Raw genomic sequence first — 10066 nt, 5'->3', positions numbered from 1 at the left:
TTCATCTGTCAATGAGCATTTAGGTTACTTCCATGTCTTGGCCACTGTAAATAGTGCTGCAGTGAACACTGGGGTGCATGGATTTTTTGAATTATATTTTCCCCCAGATATATGCCCAAGAATGGGATTTTAGATCATGTGGTAGCTCTAATTTTAGTTTTTTAAGGAAACTCCATACTGTTTTTCATAGTGGCTGTACCAATTTATGTTCCCACCAACAATGTAGGAGGATGTTCTTTTTTCTCCACACCCTTTCCAACTTATTTGGAAACACAAAAGACCCCAAATAGCCAAAGCAATCTTTTTTTTTTTAATTAATTTTATTTTATTTTTAAACTTTACATAATTGTATTAGTTTTGCCAAATATCAAAATGAATCCACCACAGGTATACATGTGTTCCCCATAAAGCTGGAGCAAACAGGTTTCTTGACTTTAGCCTATAACACAAAGCTACAGTAATTAAAACACTATGGTACTGGCACAAAAATAGAGATATAAACAAGTGAAAAGGATAAAAAGGCCAGAAATAAACCCACAGGGTTATGGTCTATTAATGTATGACAAAAGAGGCAAGAATATACAATGGGAAAAAGACAGTCTTTTCAATATGTAGTGCTGGGAAAGCTGGACAGCTACATGTAAAAAATGAAATTATAACATTCCCTGACACAACACACAAAAATAAATTCAAAATTGATTAAAAACCTAAATGTAAGACTGGGGATACTATAAAATTCCTAGGGGAAAACATAGGCAGTACACTCTTTGACATAAAGCACAGCAATATCTTTTTGGATCCATCCCCTGCTGCTGCTGCTGCTGCTGCTGCTAAGTCGCTTCAGTAGTGTCCAACTCTGTGCGACCCCATAGATGGCAGCCCATCAGGCTTCCCCATCCCTGGGATTCTCCAGGCAAGAACACTAGAGTGGGTTGCCATTTCCTTCTCCAATGCATCAAAGTGAAAAGTGAAAGTGAAGTCGCTCAGTCGTGCCCGACTCTTAGCGACCCCATGGACTGCAGCCCACCAGGTTCCTCCATCCATGGGATCTTCCAGGCAAGAGTATCTCCTAGAGTAATGTAAATAAAAACGAAAATTAACAAATGGGACCTAATAAAGCTTTTGCACTGCAAAGTAAATCATAAACAAAATGAAAAGATAACCTACAGAATGTGAGAAAATATTTGTAAATGATGCAACCAACAAGGGATTAATCTCCAAAATATATAAACAGCTCATTACAAAAAAAAAGTCGTGATATTAAATTAGAAGTCAATTAAAAATACCAGGAAATGCCCAAATATTTGGAAACTTAAAAATACTTTTCTGAAAACCCCATGGACCAAATAAGAAAGCAAAAGGTAAAATTAAAAACTGCTGCTATTGCTGCTAAGTCGCTTCAGTTGTGTCCGACTCTGTGCAACCTCATAGACAGCAGCCCACTAGGCTCCTCTGTCCCTGGGATTCTCCAGGCAAGAACACTGGAGTGGGTTGCCATTTCCTTCTCCAATGCATGAAAGTGAAAAGTGAAAGTGAAGTCACTCAGTCAAGTCCAACTCGTAGCGACCCCATGGACTGCAGCCTACCAGGCTCCTCCATCCATGGGAGTTTCCAGGCAAGAGTACTGGAGTGGGATGCCATTGTCTTCTCCAAAATTAAAAACTATTTGACCTGATAAAACTAATTATAAGACACATCAAACTTTGTGAACTGCAACTAAAACTGTGGTTAAAGGAAATTTGTTGGTTTGACTTAAATGCTTATGTTGAAAACAAAGAGCCTAAATTAAACTATTTGCAGCTCCACCTTAAAAAGAAAACACTCAAACAGAATATTAACTATAAAAATTTAGGGGAAAAAAGGAAATAATACTGCTATGTTAAATCAATCAACATATAAGTGAAAAACAATAGACAAAAAATAGAAAACAAAAGCCGGTTCTCAAAAAAAAGTGAAAAACCTCTAATTAGATTAAACAAGGAGAGGGAACAAACAGGTGAATTCAACCATTTATTTGGAAAGAACAAATTACTTGAAAGAGAGAAATTACATTACTAACACAGAACAGCCCTACATCTAGGATGGAACTTAAAATTGTAAATAAAAATTTCCTCACAGAGAAAACTACAAGCCCAAAAGTTTTACTAGTTGAAATCTGGCAAACAATTAAGGAAGAAATAATTCCAATGTCACAGAAAATATTCTGGAAAATAAAGAAGGGGACACTTCCAAACTCATTGTAAATGGCCAGCATTACCTTAATCCCAAACCAGAGAAAGATATTACAAAAACAGGACACCTCAGAGTAGTAACTCTCATGAACATAGATACAAAAAAAAATAATAATAATATAAAATTAACAAATGAAATCCAGCAACATTGAAAAAGTTAATTTATAATGACCAAATAGGGTTTATCCAAAGAATGTATAGTTGGTTTAACATCTGAAAATTAATCAATTTGCTTAACAAAACTAAGGTAATAGGAGCACAGACTTTATTTTTTATTTTTTTTTAACTTTTCAATATTGTATTGGTTTTGCCATATATCAAAATGAATCCACCATAGGTATACATGTGTTCCCCATCCTGAACCCTCCTCCCTCCTCCCTCCCCATACCATCCCTCTGGGTCATCCCAGTGTACCAGCCCCAAGCATCCAGTATCGTGCATTGAACCTGGACTGGCAACTCGTTTCATACATGATATTATACATATTTCAATGCCATTCTCCCAAATCATCCCCCCCTCTCCCTCTACCACAGAGTCCAAAAGACTGTTCTATACATCAGTGTCTCTTTTGCTGTCTCGTATACAGGGTTATTGTTACCATCTTTCTAAATTCCATATATATGCATTAGTATACTGTATTGGTGTTTTTCTTTCTGGCTTACTTTACTCTGTATAATTGGCTCCAGTTTCATCCACCTCATTAGAACTGATTCAAATGTATTCTTTTTAATGGATGAGTAATACTCCATTGTATATATGTACCACATATCCATTCATCTGATGATGGACATCTAGGTTGCTTCCATGTCCTGGCTATTATAAACAGTGCTGCGATGAACATTGGGGTACATGTGTCTCTTTCAATTCTGGTTTCCTCGGTGTGTATGCCCAGCAGTGGGATTGCTGGATCATAAGGCAGTTCTATTTCCAGTTTTTTAAGGAATCTCCACACTGTTCTCCATAGTGGCTGTACTAGTTTGCATTCCCACCAACAGTGTAAGAGGGTTCCCTCTTCTCCACACCCTCTCCAGCATTTATTGCTTGTAGACTTTTGGATCGCAGCCATTCTGACTGGCATGAAATGGTACCTCATAGTGGTTTTGATTTGCATTTCTCTGATAATGAGTGATGTTGAGCATCTTTTCATGTGTTTGTTAGCCATCTGTATGTCTTCTTTGGAGAAATGTCTATTTAGTTCCTTGGCCCGTTTTTTGATTGGGTCATTTATTTTTCTGGAATTGAGCTGTAGGAGTCGCTTGTATATTTTTGAGATTAGTTGTCAGTTGCTTCATTTGCTATTATTTTCTCCCATTCTGAAGGCTGTCTTTTCACCTTGCTTATAATTTCCTTTGTTGTGCAGAAGATTTTAAGTTTGATTAGGTCCCATTTGTTTATTTTTGCTTTTATTTCCAATATTCTGGGAGGTGGGTCATAGAGGATCCTGCTGTGATGTATGTCGGAGAGTGTTTTGCCTTTGTTCTCCTCTAGGAGTTTTATAGTTTCTGGTCTTACGTTGAGATCTTTAATCCATTTTGAGTTTATTTTTGTGTATGGTGTTAAAAAGTATTCTAGTTTCATTCTTTTACAAGTGGTTGACCAGATTTCCCAGCACCACTTGTTAAAGAGATTGTCTTTAATCCATTGTATATTCTTGCCTCCTTTGTCAAAGATAAGGTGTCCATATGTGTATGGATTTATCTCTGGGCTTTCTATTTTGTTCCATTGATCTATATTTCTGTCTTTGTGCCAGTACCATACTGTCTTGATGACTGTGGCTTTGTAGTAGAGCCTGAAGTCAGGCAGGTTGATTCCTCCAGTTCCATTCTTCTTTCTCAAGATCGCTTTGGCTATTCGAGATTTTTTGTATTTCCATACAAATTGTGAAATTATTTGTTCTAGCTCTGTGAAGAATACTGTTGGTAGCTTGATAGGGATTGCATTGAATCTATAAATTGCTTTGGGTAGTATACTCATTTTCACTATACTGATTCTTCCAATCCATGAACATGGTATATTTCTCCATCTATTAGTGTCCTCTTGGATTTCTTTCACCAGTGTTTTATAGTTTTCTATATATAGGTCTTTAGTTTATTTAGGTAGATATATTCCTAAGTATTTTATTCTTTTCATTGCAGTGGTGAATGGAATTGTTTCCTTAATTTCTCTTTCTATTTTCTCATTATTAGTGTATAGGAATGCAAGGGATTTCTGTGTGTTGATTTTATATCCTGCAACTTTACTATATTCATTGATTAGTTCTAGTAATTTTCTGGTGGAGTCTTTAGGGTTTTCTATGTAGAGGATCATGTCATCTGCAAACAGTGAGAGTTTTACTTCTTCTTTTCCAATTTGGATTCCTTTTATTTCTTTTTCTGCTCTGATTGCTGTGGCCAAAACTTCCAAAACTATGTTGAATAGTAATGGTGAAAGTGGGCACCCTTGTCTTGTTCCTGACTTTAGAGGAAATGCTTTCAATTTTTCACCATTGAGGATAATGTTTGCTGTGGGTTTGTCATATATAGCTTTTATTATGTTGAGGTATGTTCCTTCTATTCCTGCTTTCTGGAGAGTTTTTATCATAAATGGATGTTGAATTTTGTCAAAGGCTTTCTCTGCATCTATTGAGATAATCATATGGTTTTTATTTTTCAATCTGTTAATGTGGTGTATTACATTGATTGATTTGCGGATATTAAAGAATCCTTGCATCCCTGGGAGAAAGCCCACTTGATCATGGTGTATGATCTTTTTAATGTGTTGTTGGATTCTGATTGCTAGAATTTTGTTAAGGATTTTTGCATCTATGTTCATCAGTGATATTGGCCTGTAGTTTTCTTTTTTTGTGGGATCTTTGTCAGTTTTTGGTATTAGGGTGATGGTGGCCTCATAGAATGAGTTTGGAAGTTTACCTTCCTCTGCAATTTTCTGGAAGAGTTTGAGTAGGATAGGTGTTAGCTCTTCTCTAAATTTTTGGCAGAATTCAGCTGTGAAGCCGTCTGGACCTGGGCTTTTGTTTGCTGGAAGATTTCTGATTACAGTTTCAATTTCCGAGCACAAACTTTAGACAAGAGGGCTCAGTAGCTCTGGCTTAGTTGCTCTGAGGCATACGGAACCTTCCCAGACCAGGTATCAAACCCATGTCTCCTGCCTCAGCAGGCAGGTGCTTAAATGGGCTTCCTTGGTAAAGAATTTGCCTTCTGTACAATGCAGGAAACCCAAGTGTGATCCCTGGTTCGGGAAAGTCCCTTGGAGAAGGAAATGGCAACCCACTCCAGTATTCTTGCCTGGAGAATTCCATGGACAGAGGAGCCTAGTGGGCTACAGTTCATGGGGTTGCAAAGAATCAGACACGACTAAGCAACTAACACACACAGGGCATCAAAGAGAAAAATAATACAATCATCTTAAGCAACTTAGCAACAGCAACAAATAGATGAGAAAATCCATCTAGCAAAATTCTATACACAATCATGATAAAAACCACCAACATATTAGAAATAGAAGAAACTTCCTCAACCTGAAAAAGGAAACCCATTAAAAATATTGTAAGTAACATTATAGTAGAGAAAAATTGAGCACTTTCTCCCTAAAATAGGAAGCAAGGTGAAGATATTCTCTCTCACTAGTCCCGTTTAATACTTTCCCTACCCTACTCACTGCAAAGATGTAAGAAAACAAAGTAAAATAATACAAAAAGGATGCAGAATGGAAAGGAAGAAGTAAAATTGTCTCTACCTGTGGCTGTGAACCTAGACAACCCTACAGAATCTAAAAAAAATATTAGTAGAACTAAAAAGTGATTTTAATGATTGCAAAATAGAAGGGCTGCATACAAAAATCATGTGTATATCTAAATACTTTCAGCAAACAATTAGAAAATATTATTTAAATTTTTTAATTTATAATAGCATTAAGCTATTAATCAATGATATATTTAAGAAAATATATGAACTATTTTTGTACAGTGACAACAGCAAAAAACACTGCTGAAAGAAATTAATGAAAATGTAAAGAAAAATTTTAAAGTGGAAAATATACTATGATTATGGATTAAAGATTCAGTATTTTAAGATGCAAATCTTCCCCAAATTGATCTATACATTTGATGGAATCCCAAAAAAGATTCCATCAGGCCTACTTTGTGGAAATTTACAAATGTATTCTAAAAATTATAAAAATACAGAGAAACAAAACACAAACACAGTTTTGAAAAAGAATAAAGATGAAAGACATATATCATCTCATTTCAAGATTAACTGGTAAAGCTATCAAGAATCAATACAGTGATATTGATAAACAGACTAGTTAGCCTAGAAAAAGAATCATAACCAAATTAATTTTTAACCCCAGTGTCTAAGTAATTTGACAGAAAGGAACAGTCCTTTTAACAAATACTGCTGAAACAGCCTAATATCAAAAGGTAGAAAAGTGAATCTTATCTATTATGTCATACAAATTTTAACCTAACATGTATTTTAAACTTAAAAATAAAACTTAGAGTTATAAAACCTCTAACAGAAAATATAGAGGAAAATCTTCATGACCTTTTCAGTCAGGTTTTCTCAGGTAGGACACAAAGTATTATTAAAGAAAAACTTGATAAACTAGACTTCATTAATATTAGAACTTTTTGCACTAGAAGTTTTCCATAATATAAAAAGAATTAGTACAGCTAAATTCTAAAAAAAAAAAAAAAAGAATAACCCTATTTTTTAAATGGGCAAAAAAATGATGACATTTTGTAAAGTAGCTATGAAGTGAAAGTGTTAGTAGCTCAGTCCAACTCTTTGTGACTCCATGAACTGTAGCCCTCCAGGCTCCTCTGTCCATGGAATTCTCCCAGCAAGAATACTGGAGTGGGTTTCCATTCCCTTCTTTATGGGAACAGCTAATAAGAACATGAAAATCGCTCAACAGAATTTATACTTCAGGTCAGAAAGGAGTTTCAGAGAAAAGATTTTTCTTCGTGCATGAAAACTATAAAGCGAGGCATATAAGTAAAACAGTGGTTCTCAAGACACTGGAAATCAAGCAATAAGAGATCAGCTAAGCTAACAAGAGGACTTTCCAGATGGCACTTGTGGTAAAGAACCTGCCTGCCAATGCAGGAGACATAAGAGACACGGCTTTGATCCCTGGGTCAGGAAGATCCCCTGCAGAAGGGCATGGCAACCCACTTCAGTATTCTTGCCTGGAGAATCCCATGGACAGAGGAGCCTGGTGGGCTACAGTCCATGGGGTTGCATAGAGTTGGTAAGTGAAGTGACTTACCACACAGTCTAACAAGATTAGCCCTATGATGGCTCCAACATAGCTCTTGGTGAAAATGTCCAAGTTGTAAGTTTGCAAAGGTCAAGAGAGCCAGATATTGTAGGGAAGAGTGCCAGAGAGAAGAGAATTGTGAAGACAGAGAAATTTAGAGATCTGAAGGAGGCATCGAAAGTGCTCAGGATTTATAAGAAATCTCTAAATACCAGAGAGAAAACATTGAGAAACATTAAAAAAGAACAATCCCTGGGATACACACAGAGCCAGAATTAATGTTTGCTCTCATCTGACACAGTGTAAAGCTTCATATTTCATGGGCATTTGGTAGAATATTCAGAAGTGTTTTCCCTCAGAAGTTGGGTAAATTAGCAACTGACTGAATTGTATTAGTCAGAGTTGGACACGACCAAGAAACTGAACAGCAACAAATTGTATTATGATCATGTTTAACAAAGCCTAAGAGCAAGAACTGAAAGAATCAAGCTGTTTCCAAGTACCATAACATGAATGCACAAATATTTAGAAATATTTATAGGATTACAAAACTATTTATAGGATTACAAAACAGTTAAAATTCATAACTCTGGCCTCAAAATAGAAATGAAAAGTCATGCAAAGAAATGATCATAATGAGAAAAGTCAATAAGCTGAATCCAAAACAAATATGACACAGAAGATAGCTTATACAAGATATTAAAGTTATTATAACTATATTCAGTATGGTCAAGAAGCTAGAGAAAAATAAAGGCGTGTTAAGTAGAGATATGAAAGATATATTCTTTAAAAGGAACAAACTGCATTTCTAAAGATGAAAACAATGTCTGAAATGAAAATACAATTGTTAGGATTAACAGAGTAGACATTGGCAAAGAAAAAATTAATGAGGTTGAAGACATAGCCAAGAAAAAGAAGCTATCCAAAAGTACTAGTACTAGAACTAAACATTACTTGCACTAAACATGAAGTATATCATACCACTTGAAAATAGATTGGGATAAACACAAATGCCACTACTAAAATAATACAAAAAGGGTTATAAATAACAATAAAACAAAGGCAATAAAATTGGACTATTAAATAATTTTTATTAATGCAAAAGCAGAGGAGAAGAACAAAGGGAAAAAATAACCGAGAAAAAAAAATCAACATAGCAGAATCAACCCTAATGTAAATAACCTAGAACCTAAATGTTGCAAAAGCAAAGATTAGCAGATTGGATAGAAAAAGATCTAACTACATACTTCCCATATGAAATACCTTTTATATATCAAGATATACTAGATTTAAAAGATGAGAAAACATATACCAGGATAACACCAATCAATCAGAGGCATGCTGAAGTGGTTGTATTAATATCAAAGGAAATTTCAGAGCAAACAATATCACCAGAGATATACAAGATCATTCTACAATGAGGAGAAAGTCAATATATTCAAAGGACAAACCAATCCTAAACATTTATTAAGCTAATAACAGTTTCAAACACAAAAACTAAGAAGAACTGCTGGGAAAAATAGGTAAATGTACAATTACAGGAGATTTCAATTATCTTCTCAATAATTGATAGGCCAAAATTAAGGGTATAGAAGACAAGCCACACTATTAACCAGATTGGTATACTTGGCATTAATAGAGTGCTCCAGCCAACAACAGCAGAATATGCATTCTTTCAAGTGCACATGGATCGTTTACCAAGACAGAAGTGAATTCTGGGTCATAAAAAATGTCTAATAAATTTAGAAGATTTCAAGTCATATAAGATATACTGTCTAACCACAAACAGATTAAATTATAAGTGTTTAAAGTATCTGAAAAACTCACAAATAAAAAACTTCATGGGTCAAAGAGGAAACCAAAAGAGAAATTAGAAAGTATTTTGAATTGAGTGAGAATGAAAAATACAGTGTCAAAATCTGTGGGATGTTTCTAAGGCAATATTTGGAGGGAAATATATAGTACTAAATGTCAATTAAAACAGAAGATCTCAAATCAATGATCTCAAGTTCCTCAGAAGAGGAAGAGCAAGTTAAAACCAAAGTAATTTAAAATTTAAAATTAATAAAATAATAAAAATCAGAGGAGATATCAGTTGAAAATAGAAAAACAATAGAAAAAATCATTACTTTTCAAGTGCTTCTTTAAGAAAACCAATAAAATTAATAAACTAACAAGACTAACGGGAAACAAAAAAAGATACCACAATTGCTAATATCAGGAATGACAGAGGCAATTTTGCTGTAGATTCTGTACATATTAAAAGGATAATAGGAGGAAAACAACAACAACAAAAAAAGTATAACAGGGAATATGATAATAACTTTATTCTAGTGGATTTGACATCTTAAATGGATAAACTCCTTGAAAGGCACAACCTACTAAAATTCCCTCAAGGAAAAACAGATAATCCTAGTATTACAATATCAGCCAAGAATTAAACTTTTAGTTAAAATCCTTGACACTAAAATATCCCCCATTCAGATAGCTTCACTGAGGAATTTTAACAAATATTTAAAGAGGAAATAATACCAGTTCTATACAAACTCTTCCAGAAAACTGAAGAGGAATAC

General features: G+C 34.7%; 1 long non-coding RNA gene across 2 annotated transcripts in view; it reads right to left on the bottom strand.

The window, feature by feature from the left end:
- Window positions 1–302: 302 nt before the first annotated feature.
- The window catches only part of LOC109560180 (uncharacterized), a 141025-nt gene continuing 131261 nt past the window's right edge, over window positions 303–10066 (bottom strand). For both annotated transcript variants that reach the window (XR_011567249.1, XR_011567248.1), the window contains one exon: window positions 303–1069. This is a non-coding gene — a long non-coding RNA (uncharacterized lncRNA). The remainder of the gene's footprint in view (window positions 1070–10066) is intronic.

The sequence above is a fragment of the Bos indicus genome, chromosome 6, assembly GCF_029378745.1.
Source record: "Bos indicus isolate NIAB-ARS_2022 breed Sahiwal x Tharparkar chromosome 6, NIAB-ARS_B.indTharparkar_mat_pri_1.0, whole genome shotgun sequence".
Classification (NCBI taxonomy): Eukaryota; Metazoa; Chordata; class Mammalia; order Artiodactyla; family Bovidae; genus Bos; species Bos indicus.
This window is presented reverse-complemented; position numbering and strand designations above follow the sequence as displayed.